The 19153-nt window shown below is 35.2% G+C and overlaps 1 protein-coding gene across 1 annotated transcript in view; it reads left to right on the forward strand.

The window, feature by feature from the left end:
- Positions 1 to 2632: 2632 nt before the first annotated feature.
- The window catches only part of LOC136418748 (uncharacterized), a 130672-nt gene continuing 114151 nt past the window's right edge, over positions 2633 to 19153 (forward strand). The window contains exon 1 of the mRNA XM_066404919.1: positions 2633 to 2651. The gene's annotated coding sequence lies outside the window, so the exon portion shown is untranslated. The remainder of the gene's footprint in view (positions 2652 to 19153) is intronic.

Below are 19153 nucleotides of genomic sequence, written 5' to 3' on the forward strand. Positions count from 1 at the left end.
ACAATATTAAACTTTGTTCTTGTTTAGAGATAATGAACCTTCGACTTAATTTTCCTACCAAGTTTGTCGTCAGATCCGCTAATTTGTTTTGTCATTGACGGCCTTAATTGCACCGTCTATTGCAGTTTACGTATTGGTGCCAGTTTTTCTCCATTTAACCAATATTTAAAAAAATCACCTGACTTGGAATTTTGAAGAAAAACACTAATTTTCTTTTCATGAATATCGAACTTCTATTGAAAAACTGCCTTCTTCGCTACCTCACCTAATTGGTTGACTGCTTTCTGTGATCGAAACATTAATGGAAGAACTTAATGAAGCTCTCTTCATGTTTCCTGTCAAGACGAGTTGATGATTATTTATGACATGCATATTACAGATACTTCGAATAGATGTTCCTGTTGAACCTTGACCACATTCCTCGCTACCATTTTAATATGGGGCTTATTAATCGCGATCAATTCGAATGGTCTCTTTTTCAATGCATTCTTCCACAGAACTCAGATAGATCTTCGCCAGGAAATTTAATATTAATATTTCGATTTAGCTGTAGGTTTGCATGTGAATATGCTTGACCTTAACCATATCAAGCCCATGTATATGTAATCGCATAGGCCTGTCGAATCCTCCATAGGGCCCATAAAATGAAACCCAACTCCATATCTGATTTGCGGATGTCACGCCACTATTCCCAACCACACGATAATTTATTCACGGGCCTCCCTTTGTTCTAGTTTTTCTATTTTTGTGCTATTCTCGATAGAATGCAGAGTGAAGTAGTGAGAATAAATAGTTGTGTGCACCTCAATAATCTCAGTGCGACCAGACTTACGTAGCTACTTCCTTTTTCGGTTAAAAGTACCCACTAAAACCTGTACTTGGCAGCTTATAGCAGTATTGGCCCCTCGAATGCTATTCAAAGCCATTATATTTAATGCGAGTTTGAGCTTTGAAGCTTTGAATAGAACGGCAATATCAATTTCCTCTTGCCCTGGACGATTTCCGATGAAACTATCTATTATTGTGAAGGCAATAATAGATACTTCATTAACACTCGCCTTCGCCATTGAAAATCCACACACTGATTTATAAATAGCGCTATGACAAATTGTTAAGAGTAAATTTATAATGTTCCTGGGAAACTTATGTGGACTTATTTGCGAATTTGAATTTTACATATGATTTACAGCTGCCGAGATCACAGATTAGCAGCTTTTGCTCCACTTTTTTAACTCGTTTAAAGCGTTTCGATGAACTTTTTTGACTGTTTTAGATCACTTACATGCAATTTTCCATGTTTGCACTTAGACCCAGCCCAGTTTAATCTATGCCGCCGGCCTAGTTACCTTTCGCATCATGACTTGTGACGATCTGTCGACGCTAGGAAGATTTGGAACAGTTACGCGGAAGTTTTTCTACATTAATTAACATAAAATGGTCAATTTTATTGACACTGCATTTTCCATTGATTTTATAATTAACAGTTTTTCGCAGAAACATAAAATATATATATAATTACGCTTAATACAAATTTATTAGCTACTGCAATTTAATTTGCATCATCCCGTTATTTTAATTTGATAACTATCTGAAATTAAATGTAGATGCACAGTTAATTTATCACTTCACCGAAGGTTCGACGCTATTCCAATTTGCGTCACTAAATTGTTTTCGCAACACCTAACATTTCGACACCCTGTATAACAAAAGCAAATCCGGTTATATCAGCTTTTGGCCTAGAATGTCCGCCTCAGCAATCATAAAATAACACCTTCAAGTTTGGCCACCTACCCTATCAATCTCCAGGGGTAGATTTCTGATGAAATTTTTGCACACCAACATGGCTCGGAAATACCTTGAAATACACTGCGTGACATAGAAAAGAGAACACCCCGTAAAAATGATTTGATTTAAATAATTTTTGGTATGCATGTTGTTTACGCCAAAACAAATACTTCATTAAAAAGTTGAACAAATTTAATTGTTAAAAACTAAAAAAAATTTAATAATTTGTCGGTCCTCCGCGGTGTCTTATACATTCCTGTACACGTCTAGGCATGGATCTAATGAGGTGATTGATGTCCTCTTGGGGGATCTCATTCCAGGCTAACTGGACAGCATGACACAGCATCGCTAGGGTTTGCGGGGGATGGGGTAAATTATGCAACCTTCTACATATAATATCCCATACATGTTCGATCGGTGAGAGGTCTGGAGATCGAGGTGGCCAAGGTAGCAAATTGACTGCATTTTGTTGGAAGAAGTCCATAGTCACTCTAGCCACATGTGGTCGAGCATTGTCTTGTTGGAAAACTGGATCAACAAGAGTTTCCAGATAAGGCACAAGATGAGGTTCCAGGACTTCTTGGATGTATCGCTGGGCTGTCATACTGCCTCTGACGAAAACTAAAGGTGACCTGCTACCATATGCAATGACACCCCAAACCATTACCTCAACAGTCTGATGGACATGCCTCTGTATTGCAAACTGAGGATCCCATCTTTCACCCCGTCTCCTTCGTATTCTTGCCCGACCATCATGCATACCGAAACAGAATCTGGATTCGTCACTAAACACGATATTATCCCATTCCAGAGTCCAATGTATCCGTTCTTGGCACCACTGTAGTCGATTTTGACGATGATTTAAGGTGAGGGGTAACACGAGATAGAGACGGTAGGAAATCAATCCAAAACTTCTTATGCGGCGATAAATGGTTCGTATCCCAATGGGCCTTCCATACTCAGCGAACCACTGATCCGCCAGCGTCCTCGACGAGACGAACCTATCTCTTAGGGCCATAATTGGGAGTCGGCGATCTTGGCGTTCTGTAGTTCTTCGAGGTCGTCCAGTACCTGTTCTTCTGCCTGTTTGCCCTTCTTCGAACCATCCCTGACAGCATCTCACTATAGTGTTTACACTACGGTTCAATCTAGTGGCGATTTCCCTAAATGACAGACCAGCCTCTCGTAGACCCACTATTCGACCCCTCTCAAACTCGCTCAATTGATGAAAATTTCGCTCTATTCTGGTTCTAGGCATATCTCTACGCAGTTTCTAAGCACACTACACTCCAATAAATGTTATTTTCCAGTTGTATTGTTGATATTTTATTGCAATTTTTATATTAAAAAAAAACCTAAAATTCCGAATAACTCGTAAATACGTAGATAAATATGAGTGAAATTTTGATCGTTTCTGCTATACATATAAACAAACATGCATACCAAAAATTATTTAAATTAAACCATTTTTACGGGGTGTTCTCTTTTTTATGTCACGCAGTGTACATCAAAACACCTTGGAAGCACATCGGAATATTAACCTCTGAAATACTTTGCAATCTCTGAGGCGTGTGCAAGGTGGAACCTTATCAATTCTAATGTTATTCATTTTTGACATACAGAGCAGTTTTGTGAAGTTTTTCAGTTAGAATTCAGTGGAGTGGTCGAAATTCTTCCGCCACGAGCGGCTTTTAACATCAAGACAGTTTGTATTTTTTCAACGGAACACCCTATACAGAGTATCTTATTTAGGTGCGTCCACTATTGCTACCTCTGTCAAAACCGGTTAAATAGGAAAAAATGTGCCGTTTTTGGAGCCTTTTAATATACCGTAAACAGTGTTATCAAATTCCTTTTGGTTTCAGAAATTTTCTAACACTCCGTAAAATTGGTTTTAATCGAAAATGTTTCAAAAAGTCTGACCAAAAAAAGTATATTGTTTTGTTAGTTTTTTACTCTTTACAATATAGACTGATGGTCGTTGCAAAGTGACGTTTGAGGTTCAAGATACCAATTCCAACTCAATTTCTTTCAATACGGTCCTTTCATTTTTAACTGATATTTTGAAAGATTTTCATTATTAAAGGATCAATGTATAATTTCCTTTTTTTACATTCAAATTATATTAATATCGTCTACAATATGTTTTTATAGTGTTTTCTTTGCAATTTTGTAACCTTGGACTTTTAACAGCTCCTTAGTTCTCCAAATTACAAAAAAAAATCACTGGAATCACGTTGGCCAATTAACAACAAAGTGTTGAAATAATCTCTTAGAGATAAAAAAAAACTCTACGAAATACGAAATAAAAACGTCAGGTCTAAATTTGAAAAACGATTTGGCATCAGTAATTTGAAGAGCGTAAGTCATGTTAGAAAAAAATTGCTTAAGTTGTAGAGAAGAAAAAACTGACAAAAAATGTATTAAACGTTTCTTGAGTTGACTGTAATTGTTTTGATGTTTTCGATTTAATGTTTGACCAATTTAACTTAAATATTTAACCAATTTAACTTAAATATTTAACCAATTTAACTTAAATATTGGAAACAAAAAACAATTTGTCGACACAGTTTGCGGCATATTAAAAGTCCCTAAAAATTTCACCTTTTTTTTCTTTAACCAATTTTGCAACTCTCACCGTTTCTGAGATAGCAACAGTGGACACACCTAAATAAGTCATTCTATATATGTTACTAGATATGTTGGATCGTGTTGTCAATAACTATCAAAAAAGGGCATACCGCGTTTAATTTCTTTAATTTTTCATCATTTATGTTGTTTCCTGTGAGTAACCCACACGACATAGGAGAAAATCAGTAACGCTGTTGAATTCTACGTCACAAAATCTTATGGATGGCAATTTCACTTTTCTGAAAAGTGAAAAAGGTAACCTAGCAGGAAAGCATGTGGGCAACGTGCAAATATACCGACCATACTATTTATTACCATGCAGTCGGCGTTAGGCATTATGATAAATAAAAATTTGTGCTCGACGAGTCAACGGGACCAGTTGAACAATACTACATACAATCGTAATAGTATCAAGTAAAATATAAAATTCATGTCTCTTGACAATAATGAATGATTTTGAATCCCCGCCCACTAGAATAGTACACGGTCGGTAAGCATTAATAGATATCCCAGTATAGGAGCAGCAGCTACTTACGTAATTCTATAAATATATAAATTAAGTATATTGAAGATCACAGTCAAAATCACCAGAAGGCCGATCGAATTCTATTAAAACATTTCGCAAACATACACTGAAAAGGTCTGAAAGTCTCAAAAACCGTAAAGAACGAAGGGACAAACTAGTTTTACGGCTTACGGCTCCGAACACCGGTTAATCCGAACCTAATAAATTTAAGAATAAACTGTCACGTGACAGGGTAGCCGCATGCTTGAGAAGAAAAGTATCGATTCATCAATTGCGCAATGGTTGTAATCGTGCTCATTGCGCCGTGGTGTCGAGTCGAAATTTGTTTCCTCTTCGATTACCTGGGAGAGTTTTCGCGTTCGATGGCTGGGACTCGTTGTTTGCTCTGCTCGTCAATTTCGGACAACTACAGGATGTCGGAAACTTCCGGAAGAGCATTCGGATCTCGAAGGGGACGGTCGGTTAAATTGTGCCAAATTTGCCCAATTACCACTTCACTCAAGTACCATTTTAAGATTAAGAAAATCTTCAATGAATTCTTGGGATATCCAGAAATACAAAGTAATTTTTTGGAAAAATTTATTTTGGCCTTGTTTGAGCAGATATTTAAAAAATAATTTACTTCAAAGGTTTGTGCTTTTTCGGATATCTCAGGAACCACTGGGAATTTTCTTAAGCCTTCATTTGATTGAGGAGATAATTGTGCAAGTTTCTACCGGCTCTGTGTTTCTTCAGTTTCCAAGGCGCCTATAATCACCTGGAAGTTGGGAACTCCCCGTGGAATAGAACGGGAATATGTGATGAAAATGAAATAAAAAAGGTTATATTATGTTTCGCCTACTTTCTTCATGTTTGGAATTAATTGTCTCCTGATAAGTTTATTTGCTCTACCTTTCGTTTCAGATAATACCTCCGAATTACAAAATTATCCCCGGCAAAAGAAGAATCGATATTATGAAAATAACGAAGGATAACCGACACCTATAAAGCGTATCAGTTTCCAGCGTGGCAATGGAAATATTTCGGTTGGAGGGTAAAGAATAGTAGGTGTGTGTATTCTTGTAGCATGGTAATTGTAGAGAATTTTTTCTTCCCATGTAACACTGTCTATTTCAAAAAATGCAATTATCAATAAATGATCACGGTAAGTTATCGCTTGCTGTCAATAATTACACGCTACACTGATAATTGCACAGCGATAATCGCCCTGGAGACGACCGCATGCTTAGCATTGTTTGAATCATATGTTGAAATAGCCCAAAGGAGTCATCTTGAGTCATTTTGTATTAGTGCTCTGTCGATCTCATTCTTATGCCTGGAATTATGGTGAAGTAATTTTCAAAATTATCTGATACAGGCACTTTGCTGAATAAAATCTACTCATCAAAAGAGTGGGAGGAAGGCATATTTTTTCGTCCTTTTTAAGAGATCGTATTTCGGGAATGCTTGGGACGATTTTCATGAGCAATAAGAATATTTCTGTATACAGTATGTCCACAGATAGAGGACCCAAGAGGACAAGTGGACAAAAAATGTCGTTTTCCGACAAAAAGTCATTCTTGATAAAAGTATCTGCTTCTTGAAAAAATACGATTTACGAAGATAACTTTGAACTTTTTTATAGAGGGTGCCCAAAAACTACGAATACATGAAGTACCATCGAGAGTAAACTAACTTTATTTCTTATTTTGGAGCAAAATAGTAAATCAAAAACAGATTTCAAATCCTATTCAAAGTTTACCTACAAAATTCCACTATTCAAAAATAGTTTATAAATAATTAAAAATAGAAGTTAGTACATATTACTTATTCAAACCCCCTCGTATTTGACGCATTTCTCAAATTTAATATTGAAACATTTGTTGTCACGCTTGTCGTGAATACGTGAAATGAGGTGAAAAAGGTCAAATTGGAAATTGTTTGAATTTTAAAGGAAAAATAAAACTTGGAACACTCAGTCAAAATGTTGTATGTAAGCTTTGGGTAGGATTTGAAGTCTGTTTTTTATTTCCCATTTTCTCCAAAATGAGAAATAAAGGTAGTTTACTCTTGATAGTATTTCACGTGTTCGTAGTTTTTGGGCACCCTGTATAAAAAAGTTCAAAGTTATCTTCATATATCGTATTTTTTCAAGAAGCGGGACATTATCAAGAATGACTTTTTGTCGAAAAACGACATTTTTTGTCCATTTGTCCTTTTGGGTCCTCCATTTGTGGACATACTATATATTGTAAAAATTAGACGTAGTAGGTAATATTAAGTGGATAGGTACCCACTTGATGTGGTTTAATGGTGAACTCATTAAGTACCTGATACATTAAGTACTTGTACTCATTAAATACTTCATAATGTCGTTTATTCCGTTAAAATTAAAGGTTTATTTCATTTTTTAATCACATTTAACTAGTACATATTACTACTGTTTATCTTTTGCATTTGACAATAATTTCATTCCATATGTTAAGACTCCAATATTAATGGTACTGCAAGACATACTCGTGCAGAAAAACAGTGAAATTCGATTATCATTAATATCTACTTACCTACTAAATTAATAACGCAGGATCATGAAAAAGCGCCACATTTGCAATAGGCGATAAACCGTAAAGGCAATGCCATCAAAAATCTGATATTGCCAAGAACATACCAATTTATATAAGACTTGCCTATATTATTTCAACGGCCAATTGACTTTTTTTTAAATTATAACCAGCGATCTGGAACAAGTCGATGTAGCAAGTATTCCGGCATTCTATCAAGACTGGTCCTATTTTTTAGATGAAAAACCGTCATGTCTTAACACCATTATGACGTCATTTTGAAGTGAGATATGCATTGTGCGCCGGTGCAATCGACGCATGTGTAAGGCATATACATATAAGATAATATGGTGACGTCATTTCCTCTAATGCTATGGATTAGAGCCGAATTTGCCATAAAGGGCGGATAAGACTGTAAAAAAAACATTACTTCATCTATTTCTCCTAGATCGTTGATGGCCACCGTTTATCGATAGGAAATGTCCGCACTTGCTGAAATTTTAAGATGTGTTACTCTTAAAAACACAAATCCTACATCTTTTCGTTTCTGAAGTTATAACGATTATTATTATTAATATTATAATTATTAATATTATTTTGAGTTATAAAGAATTATTATTAATATTATAATTATTATATATTATATATTATTATTATTAATTGTTATATATGTCGGAGATTTATTAGTTTCTAAGATGTGTAAAAGTAACATTAGGATAGACAATAAGATGAAGAGCAGGCTGACAGGGCCATCTGAAGACAAAGCTCTGTCGAACGAGGTCACTATTGCCACGGCGCGCTTAAGTGGTCATGTGTGCTAATTATTTGGGTGACACTAAACTATTGGTTCCTTTGTAATAGGGACTAGCAGGTACTTTTCCCACGGTTCTGAAGGACTCGCCAGAACTGGGAAAGTTAAGACAAGAGGGACAAAGAACGGGCAGTTAATAGATTGATGGGAAGAAGAGCGGTCGTGGAATAGTGAACTGGTTTGTCTGTCTCTTCTATCTTTCTTTTTCTGTTAATAAAAAAAGCAATATACAAAATACAAAAAAAATGGAGAATACTTCTCAACTTACTCCGACATATATTAGTAGCAATTAAGTTTTTTTAGTTTTTGAATTTTTGAAAAATCTCAAATCAGGAAATTTTCCTTTGACATGAATATTTTAAGAAAATTTTTGTACTCAAAAAAAATCCGGAAATAATTAAAGTTATTATAATTGATAATTAATTTACAAATATCGACTTATACCAATATGCGAGTAGAGCTAAGTACGGAAAATTTCTGCGTAATTTTCGAGATTTAGTGCATTCAGATGTAAAGCTATTGAATCGAGAGATGGTCGGTAAAAATTCCATCTGCGGAATTTTTGGAACCGATATTTGACCTCGGTTTAGAAAGATCTAGAAAATAATGGCCACAGTAAATGACGCTTGTAGCAATGAGACCATTAATTTGTAGTTGTTTAGTATAGGATTGTCGATTCTAATTACACCCAAAAAAATGGCAATTTCAGTGCCTTCCTGCGACATAACGTAAATGTATAACATAAACTTAATGATCCAGTTAGCCGAAAAATTAGTGTAATATGTATGTAAGGTTTTGTATGGCCATAAAAATGAAACAGTACAAGTTTCTGAAGCACTCCTCTAGTTTTCAAGAACCAAGTCCGGAAATCCCGATACACTCGTGGTGGCCACCCCCCGAGCGCATCCCCTTTTTTAAAGACAATTGATAAGCCACATTCCAGCCCTTTTCTCAAGGTTACCTAACCCATCATCATTTTTCTCTCTTCGGTGTTAAAGGAATTCATAAACAACCCTCTATCATTTTTAGATAATGTTACTTAACGGACTTAACATAAATAAGGAATGCTCACATGTACTATGTATTTCTCTGGCATGGTATTGCTAGGTGGGTTCTAATAACACATGAACCTAATAATACCTTTATAACCTAACCTGAACTAACTACGTATTATGATATGTTCATCTGGACAACACCGACTATAGAATTTTATTGATACGCAACTAAAAAGCATATATTAAAAAAATTGTGTGTCAGAACCCATATAGAGGACAAGCCAGAGAAAACTCCAATCTTCGGTTTCCTGGACTTGAAACGAAAATTTACAACAATGATGGAAACTGTCGATTTTTGTTGCAAGATGAAATCATCTTCCCGCTTCTTTTGCCCCGTGCCTGCACCTCTTAGACCACCCTTGAAATTTGAGTAGGAGAGGACCACGTGCAGCATTCGTATCATAAATATTTATACATATTATACGTTGCCTCTTCAAGGCCTCCATCGAATAAGTAATTTAGAGACCAATATGGCATCAAATGCCCATCCAAATCAAAATGAGAGTTTTTGTATTTACGACGTTAATAAAAACGCTTTACTTACTCATTTGGTAATTTGTTTTAATGCTGGAATTTCACGTGTGTCGTTAATTTAAATATTTTTTTAATTTAAACTTTATATGCAGTTAATAAGTTTTTTTCAAAGTGTTACGAAACTCTTCACGTGTAATTTGGCGAAATTGATTAATCGCTCAATTTACTAAATTATCTAGCGACTCGTGCTGGGGGGCATCCCAGAGAAACAAGCCTCACGTAGTTAAATCGGGTGGCCTGCCCTCGGTTCTGAAACCAAAAAATCGTTTTCGCATATTACGAGAAAAACGAAAATAGGTGAAACACACGAAAATCAAAAATTCATAATACGAGACTTGCCTCTTTAGAAAAACTCTTAATAAATCTGTTAAAATTATGCCGATGATCCCAAGATAATTATCATATCCAACAAAAAGTGGGTTTTCGAATAAATTTTACATTTTAGATCTGGTACCCGTTCTGGTTATGGAGCTGTTTAAGCCACGTGAACTATTGATGTGTCCTTTATTCTTTGGATGATTTTTTTTGTAGACCCCAGCGACCAAAAGCAAAACCAAGTAAAAATAAAGGAGATGCCCATCTACCATTTCAAATAACGTCCACATCAAGTTATTTTGTTTATTTATTGGCCCGCATATCATCAACGATACATTCGAGTCTCTAAACTGCTCGCCTTCAGAACGGTTCAGGCTACCATCACGTCTTACGTAGTTTTGAAGCTCACTTAATTCAGTTGTTACTGAAATAACTAGCTTTAGCTTTAGTTCGAGTGGACTTTAGCGCTAGCCAATTGTGTTATATGTAGATATTGAGAAAAAACTCCCAATGCAAGAAAAAAATCTACGTACTGCCAGTTTGCAATAATTTTGTTTGAGCCATTCTGACATGAAAATGAGCCATTTCAAACGTTTCAGGCCATTTTGGGGTCATTTTAAAGTATCGTAATTTGGAAACAGATAACGAATTTCCTCGCTCTTTGGGTTTTTTTAAGGCCATCTTGTTCAGTTTTTGCTAAATTATTGATTTAAAAAAAAAATACCTTGACATGTTCGAAATGACGAGCAGTTTATATTAATTTTGGGACAGTTGCTCTTGGTTCTTTGACAAATATCTTTAGGAAACATTCCTCGTTACATGAAAAAGATAAAAAAATAAAAAAGAGATTTGGATCTTCCCCTAAATATATGGCGAACCGTTTTTCAACGTTCTGATTAACACACTAAAATGAACTAAAAGAAAATCCTTGTTTATTGACTAACTATTGATACATAAATTGGTGTTTAAATTTAAACAAAATTGCTCTAAATGCGCATCACTTGAAAACACAAAAACATATTGACGCGCGGCTGGTGTTTAATTCAAGCGGAACTTTGTAAAACGTTATTTAGCCTAAAAACAACCCCAAAAAGCGTAAGGGTCCCATACAGAGAGCTTTACAACGTTGTTCATATTTTTCCAATTTTTTAAAAAATAATAAAATCGATGTTAAATTTCTGGTAAGTGCATAAAAAATCCATGTAACGCAAAATACAAAAAAAAACATCCATTATCGATATACAAGATCCTTAAACGATTAAAAAACTGCTGAAACATTGAAAAATTATTTAAAACGTCGGCTGTTTGGTGCAGGAAAATTTAATGATTCAAGTTAAATTTTGGTCTTCCTGACAAGTATTCTGCCACTTACCATACACTCTTAGCACGTTAAGGGGTAATTTTTAAATCTAACCTGAACTAACCTAAATTTGGAATAAAAGCGATGTATGTTAATTTCCGCAAGAAAACTTTTGCAGTTTTGCATTGCCAGGGCCTTCTTCAACCCAAAAGATTGTCCGATAATGTATCTGATTTAAATTAAAGTAAAGTGTACATTTTTTATAATAAACTGTAAATTTTTCGTCGATTTCATATGCCTTCAATTACAATATTGTTTTAATATTCCCTGCTGCTTACCTCACCCATTTTTTATTTATTTGCAAGTTTTGTCTTCACATGTGTTTTTTGAACATTTTCAACACGAAACTTAAAAAAAACGGACATAATTTTTTTCATTTTTGCAGTCGACAGCCTCAGAACGTGCAAGGAACAAGAAGTTAGTTACATAACCGTAAGTAGCGTGTAAGGAAGCATTGACCCCATTTTGTTCAAATTGTTGAATGTTTTGAAGGTCGACCTTTTTCTGAACTTTCCGCTTAACTCCAATGCAAACCGAGTTTGAATACCTTTTTGCATTTTCCAGTTATGCATCATCTTAAATTCAGTGATATCTTGTTCGAGTTGAAAACAAAAACATCTTTTTTAGCGTTTTTGGTTTAAGAAAAACCACATATGATCACGAACTGAATCCACGGTCACACATCTACCTACCTTCCGCGTTTTCAAATTATAATGGCCTTCATCAATTAAGGTTCAATAAATTATGCAAATCCAGCCTCTTTTAGTGATCGAAATTTTTGCTACTCGTAAATAATACAAAAAAGCTTTATCACGATTTTTGATGGTGCAATATGCCAGATTTTTTGTAACATCATTCTTATTCCTCAAATTTGAAATTTATATGATAAAGCTTTACCTCTATCACTTTGCTATAGAATAAACATTAACATACAATATAGGTTTATAGGCCGTTGAAATCAAATATGCGCACATGGAGCCCCATTATATTACATCATAGTTTGTGTATATTTGATTTTGCAACAAACGCGACAAAGCTTGATTAAATAATTTCTATGCATAGTGCATACCAAGTTACCATAATACTCAACAAACGCATTCCTCATTAAAGATTAATAGATTTTTTAGGAAAGATTCCATTAGCGATCACCTACCCTCAACCTTACGCCAATACCAATGTTATTCGTATAACTATCCGAGTTAGTAATGAACTTACCTAACACGCGCAACACGAATTCCTCCTTTGAATCGACGAATCTCTTGGTCTAAGTACCATTTGTTAATGGTGCTAGAACCAAACACACTCTTGACACCATTAAAAAATAGTGCTCAACGCCAAATTGGTCGGTCTAGGTACTCCTGCACTAATTATTCCCACAAAAACTGAACTACAACTAGATGTTGGCTACAAAACTACTTAAGTATAGTTCTGTTGTCACACTCTGTTCTTATACACAAAATAGATATTCCCTTACAACCGGCTACAGAAAACTTAAAACCACTGAGGTGATGAAGGTGCATTAAAGGGGTTTTACACCCAGAGAAATATTTCAGGCTCGTGCTCCACAGCACCCCTCAACCCGCAATATCCAGATAGTGAAATATGTATGTGAAAACTGTGGATTTCAAGCATCCTTCCTCGAAGATTTCATATTCTTCTTCGAGGGTCCGAGGCAAGGTGCGAGTGCACCAGGACGTGCGTTTTCTGTTTTCTCGGTGTACCATCCACGCCCACCAATATAAGTTTTCATCGTATTCTTTTTGTCGTCATTTTTTGTTGTATTTAGTGATTAAATTACTGGTGGTATCAAATTTGCGGCTGCGAACCTTTTTTTATCTTATATGAAGCGGCATTATATTGACATATTAATATACGAAAACTGACTGCAAATGTGTATTTTAACAATTATTTTTGTCATTGATAAAATTCGCTCAACGAGTGACGAAATTGGGCCAGAAACGATAAAATGTATCAACTAAACAAATTGCGTGAAAATATCCGAAATGTGGAGGAAAAAAGGTTTTGCAGTGCTGTCTCTAACCGTTTTCCTTTGAGTTTTCCTCATTTTTGCTGTAAGTTAGTTCTAATGCAGAGGTTGGTTATATTAGCCTCAATATTACCTATTTAGTCAAGAAATTTCCGCTATCTTTATTCATTCGTAACGTATTATCCATCGGTACTAATGACATCCTTTTTGAATATTACGCAGTTTTCGCTAATTTTTTCCCTTTTCAATTTCCAACTTTCGGCACCCTGCCTGCACACTGATGTTGGTCTCTTCTACTTCGATTTTGATTTTAAACAGAAACCACTCCACATGTTTCGGAACAATAATTAAGTAGGTAATATGTGTTCAGAAATGTGAGTACCATTACGTGGTACCCACATGAAATTTAATAGTTTCCAGTGATATTATATTTTCTTATGCTCTGATGCGGATTTCCTTGAGTACGGAGTTATATTATATTTACCACGCTGTGTCGCTCTTTATGTAGGCATACAATCACGGTCTTCACTAAAGGGTGGTGTCCAATTAAAAGCTGTGACCAAATTTGCATTTCACGTATCTCATCATCGCATATCACATCAAAAGAGAGTGAAACCAAAAAAAGCTCTAAAAACAGCCTCAGTGGCATCTTTGGCTGAAATCCAAAGATGCAGCTATTGCCTTATTTTAATGGCAGCTCTGTCCGATTGAGAACACGTAAAATTCGAAAATAGGAGACCATCGAACGTTTCGGAATCGTTATAAAAATGCGAGCCAATATGCAATTCACTATATTTTGTGTTAATTATCTTGGACTTTATTCGTAAACAAAACCGGAAAGGTAACCGGTATTAACGTGAATCGTGGCTATAATACGGAGGCACAAGTAATTTAATTTCTGTTCACAAGGAATTATAGCACACTTATAGTGACATCACTTTTACAAATGTTTTTTTTGTCCAAATGCTGTTTTTTCGGTTGTTAAATCCACCTAGACAATCAGACATCGACGTATTTGCTATTCATTTATTAAATGACCTCGTTACCTTTGATAATGTGATTGTGACATTTTTTTAATAAATAGCCGCCTGGTGATCACTTTAGTGTGAACATTTTGGTTGCTTTTCACAGTATTAAATCGTGAGCTCTACGTGAGCTTCGCTTCGGCAGATTTAAGCCGCTAGGGGTCCAGGACGCTGGCACTCAAATGAGGCTGATCGTCCGAGTCCGAAAGAGGATCCTTGGCGCTCAAGGCCCCTGCCGTCCACGCCCCGAAAGGGAAACCCGAAAGTCCGTGTTGGACCGATGGACTGTGGCCATCTGCTTCCCCAAGAGGTCCCTGACCCTCCAGGACTCACTGGAGATCCGAAATAGGAACCACGGCCGATTAGGTGCGTAAATTGCGAACAAGATCGTTTAGGTTCGGGTAGGGGGCTCATGGCTGCCAAGTCCTAAAGAGTGACCACGGTCGGGTAGGTGCTGAAAGAGGGGAGCTCCATACAGAAGTTTAGTAGTAGCATTAATAGTCGAGATATTCGAATTTTTCAATGAATATCCCACGTTTTTAAGAAAGCATCGACGTTGAAAACTTGAAGATCTCAATGGTATCATACAAGGAAATTGTTGCTCTCCTAACATAAATTTCAAAAGGCTTTCAGTATCAGATTACCTTGGAAGTCGACTTTTAAAGACTTTGTACATATTTTCATGTTTTCCTATTGACTTTTGAGGTATTAGCGAAGAACTCTCCACTTGCCGCGCATTTTTAACATTTGAATCTTCTGAGTGCGACATCTCGCCACAGTGAAATTGAATTAACACCAAATTAACACGAATTTATAGATTCTCCTGTTCAAGAGTAAATTTTAGTTTGGCATTAATGACGGAAAAAATCATTCAGGTCCGTAACGACCAAAAAATGTTTTCTTAGTAGTGATAGTTAATGCTCATCTGAATAAAATCATGCTATGGTAGTTCTTTTTTTATTCTTTAAATAATTCAATTACACATAACTAGCCGCAGGAAAAAATAATGAGTATTACGAAGAGTAAGCATTACTGCTCTTAACCAAATTGAAGACTTTGATCATTCAGCCTCCAGACTTTGTTTTCGATCAGCAAAGCTTCCTACTGTTCGTGACACTCAATATATAATTTTTTGCACGTATAAAAGTGAGATAGCTATAAGAAAAATTCAGATTTCAAGGTTAACGAGCTTCTTATGATATTTATGAATATGATATGAAAAACTACGTCCTTTTGCCCCCCAAACAATTAAAAGTGGATATTTGCAGATGTTATGAATAAGGCGATATGCAAATCGAATTTCAATATTTGTAGACTTTGTACCAAATTTTTAAAAAAATATTAATTTGACACAGTGTACAAAAACAATTGATGCAGGTAAGCAAAAAGGGATAAGCTACACGTACTGACTTGCTTGCAGATTTTCCATGAACTCCTATATGAGTTTTAATATATGGTGAAAAGTTGAAGGGAATTTTATGCATTTACCGCAATATGTATATTATTTATATATACATGGTGGCCAAACAACAATCCACATTTTACTTCGTTTCATAATTTTTTATTACTCTAAACAATGTAGTCCAAGTCGGTGATCCAATTATTGGGATGTTACAAACTTTAAGAGACACAGGAACGCTCAGACGGGCAGAGTTGTAGAGAATTTTATAAGAAACATACAGCCGGTTGAAAAATTGCTTTATCCCCTGCTATATTCCAGAAAAATGGGAAAATTTTTGACAAAAATGGCCTAAAAACAAAAACACAAAGTTTCAAACACCCAGTATAAAGCCTTATTTGCATTAAAGAATTCTGCGGCACTTATGTGTTTTGAAAGATATGAAAAATGTGATGAAAGATCGAAATGGTTATTTTCCAGCGTAAATAACGCAAAGCGAATAAGTAGTTTTTTCTAGATATTTGCGAAAGTGTAATTATTTAAGTAATTACATAATTTATCTGTTACGCATATCTCCCCGTTTACGATATCATTACGATAGCCATCGCTGTCTGCTTGGAAACATGCAATAGGCAAACAAAAGGGCTTTCCGCTACTTTGATACTATTTCCCGTTCATTCTCAACTATTCACTCGGTCTCAACTGAACTGCGTGAAATTAAAATTTATATCTTTTTTTTCAATTACTGTTAGTGTTTAAGTTCACCATTCTATCAACAAATACTACAACTAAACAAAATTACTATAATCAATTTTTAATTAGAGAATTACAAAGGTTATTTTGTAATTACAGAAATACATGAATAATGAGGTACGTCTATTTGGTTTAAATGTACCTATCCAATCAAAATATTCTATCCAGAAGCCTTTATTATAATTAACTCCTAGAACTCGTAGATTGACACATGAGAGCTTCAACACTATTTTAAGGATTGCCTAGATTATACTTACCCTAAGTTTCTCCGTTTTCATAAATAATATGATATTCACAAACTCGTTAACCGGCAAACGTTGTAAACTAGATTTTAATCAGTTTAACTATTGGCAATTACAATGGACAACACATAAAACTGCCGCCAATTTCCAATTGATCGCACTCTTTCGTACACGCGGTGACTCACTACTACGCGGTTGTATAGGGCCCTGTGGCCCTTCTATTATTGCATAAGGGCTCAAGGGGAATCACTTCACCCCATGCAAGACGCAACCCCGTTAAAAACGACTGGGACATAGTAGGAATTTACCGGTTTAAAATACTCTCTTTAATAAGCAGTGCTGTTAAATATATTATTTACAAAGCGCTTTACGTTGTATTACATGTGGATAAAAATTTAATGTTCTTTTCAAATCTTAAGTAACAACGTGCACTTATTATGCACTAATGATGAAATGTATGCTCCCATGGTGTCATAAAAAGTCATAATAGTAAGCATATTCATAATTATGCCTTGTGATTCACAGGATCTACATGCACATGACATGGGCTATGTATATAGATTTGAAGAAAAGTAGAATATTTTAGTGTAAATAGATATTGCGTGAAATGCGGCTTTGGGGATATGATCGATAATTTTTTGACGAGCCATAGCCGAGGCCGAGGCCGAGGTCAAAACTCGTTCGAAACCACCGAAGAGATTTCGCACACGAGCTGCAAACAAAATTTTTTCTACAACTGTATGTTACAAATTGCAGATCCCAATACATGTTGAAAAAATTTGGGACACACTATATAAAAAAATTACTATTTTCTACTTTTGGTAAATAATAGTTTAGCATGAAACGACTAAAGTATAGAATATAGTATTATACTATAGTATGAATGGATTTTTTAAAAAGTTTTTTATCAGTTTTACCTTAGCGTTAAAGAAAACATTTATTAGTTGTTCCTACGTATACATATTTATGATCATCAGATTCATGGTTACTCCATAAAAATAAACTTCTTCTGTAGTAAATTTGCAATACATTTACTAAAAAGTAAAACAGCAATATTTATTTAAAAATTAATAGACAATAAATATGCGTGCATCATCAGCTTTAGATGCTTTTTTCTCGGAAACCGTTTCTTCTAGCGATTTCCATAGGATATACCTTTTTTAAGCAGGAAAGATGAGAGAAAAGATTTATCTAGTCTAAAATGACATACATCGTGGCACAAAAAAGTTTTGGCAATTTAAATGAACCCCAATGGCCGCCTCTGACGTCCTATAGAAGATATACCGAAATCGTAGGTAAATTTGAACTTGCCATTTCAAGAAATTCCCGAATACAAAATTTCGTGTTTGTTCGAAGTAGCGGAAACGTATTAAAATAAGTGTGATTTATTTTTTCACCTTTGACACCCTGTATGTCGGTTATTATCAACTTTTGGACTAGGGCATATTTAGTTAAATCGACTATTTTGAGTTGGCCTATTCGCCCTTCAAGGGATATCGTTGACTTATGGAACACCCTGTAAATTCGTACTAAGACGTCCAAGTCAAGAACTAAATAAACTATAAAAGTATTTTGAACACCTGATTTCCGAATCAGAACTAAGTAGTCCGTACTTTGTTATAGTTCACAACATGAAAAACACAATAAGCCTCTTTAAAAAATTGTAGGCATTAAAAAAATTAGTCAGTAAGAGGGGACTAACCTCAAGAAAAGCAACTCTCTGTATTATCTCACATCTTCGTATTATCACGTTTAAAGGACCATCAATGGTATGAAAACTGAAATTTTTTGAAATTCTTGATGTGGAGGTATTAAAAGATGGTTTCAGGGATGAGTTCTCATGAAGGCAAGAATACATTGAAACGTGAGTTGGTTTAAGGCGACCCTTTACTTGACCGTTCTTCTCTGCTTTTGATTCTTGTTAGCACATTGTTGCGGTTAACCGGGACACCAATTTGTATTTGAATCTTCTCATCTAAAAAAAGGAACTTTTAATAAATATTGTAGGTTGAGCTTGCTCACTGAAATGTTGTGGGCCGTATTTAATAAGAAGCTCTCACAAATCAATGTTTTTTCATAAAATAGGAATAAACAGGTATTTAAAATATTCCGTTAATTTTTTTTCGTTTCATGCTGTCTACATATTATAGGTAAGAACTGAATGAAAATAGAAAATGACGTCACAACAAC

The sequence above is a fragment of the Euwallacea similis genome, chromosome 37, assembly GCF_039881205.1.
Source record: "Euwallacea similis isolate ESF13 chromosome 37, ESF131.1, whole genome shotgun sequence".
NCBI lineage: Eukaryota > Metazoa > Arthropoda > Insecta > Coleoptera > Curculionidae > Euwallacea > Euwallacea similis.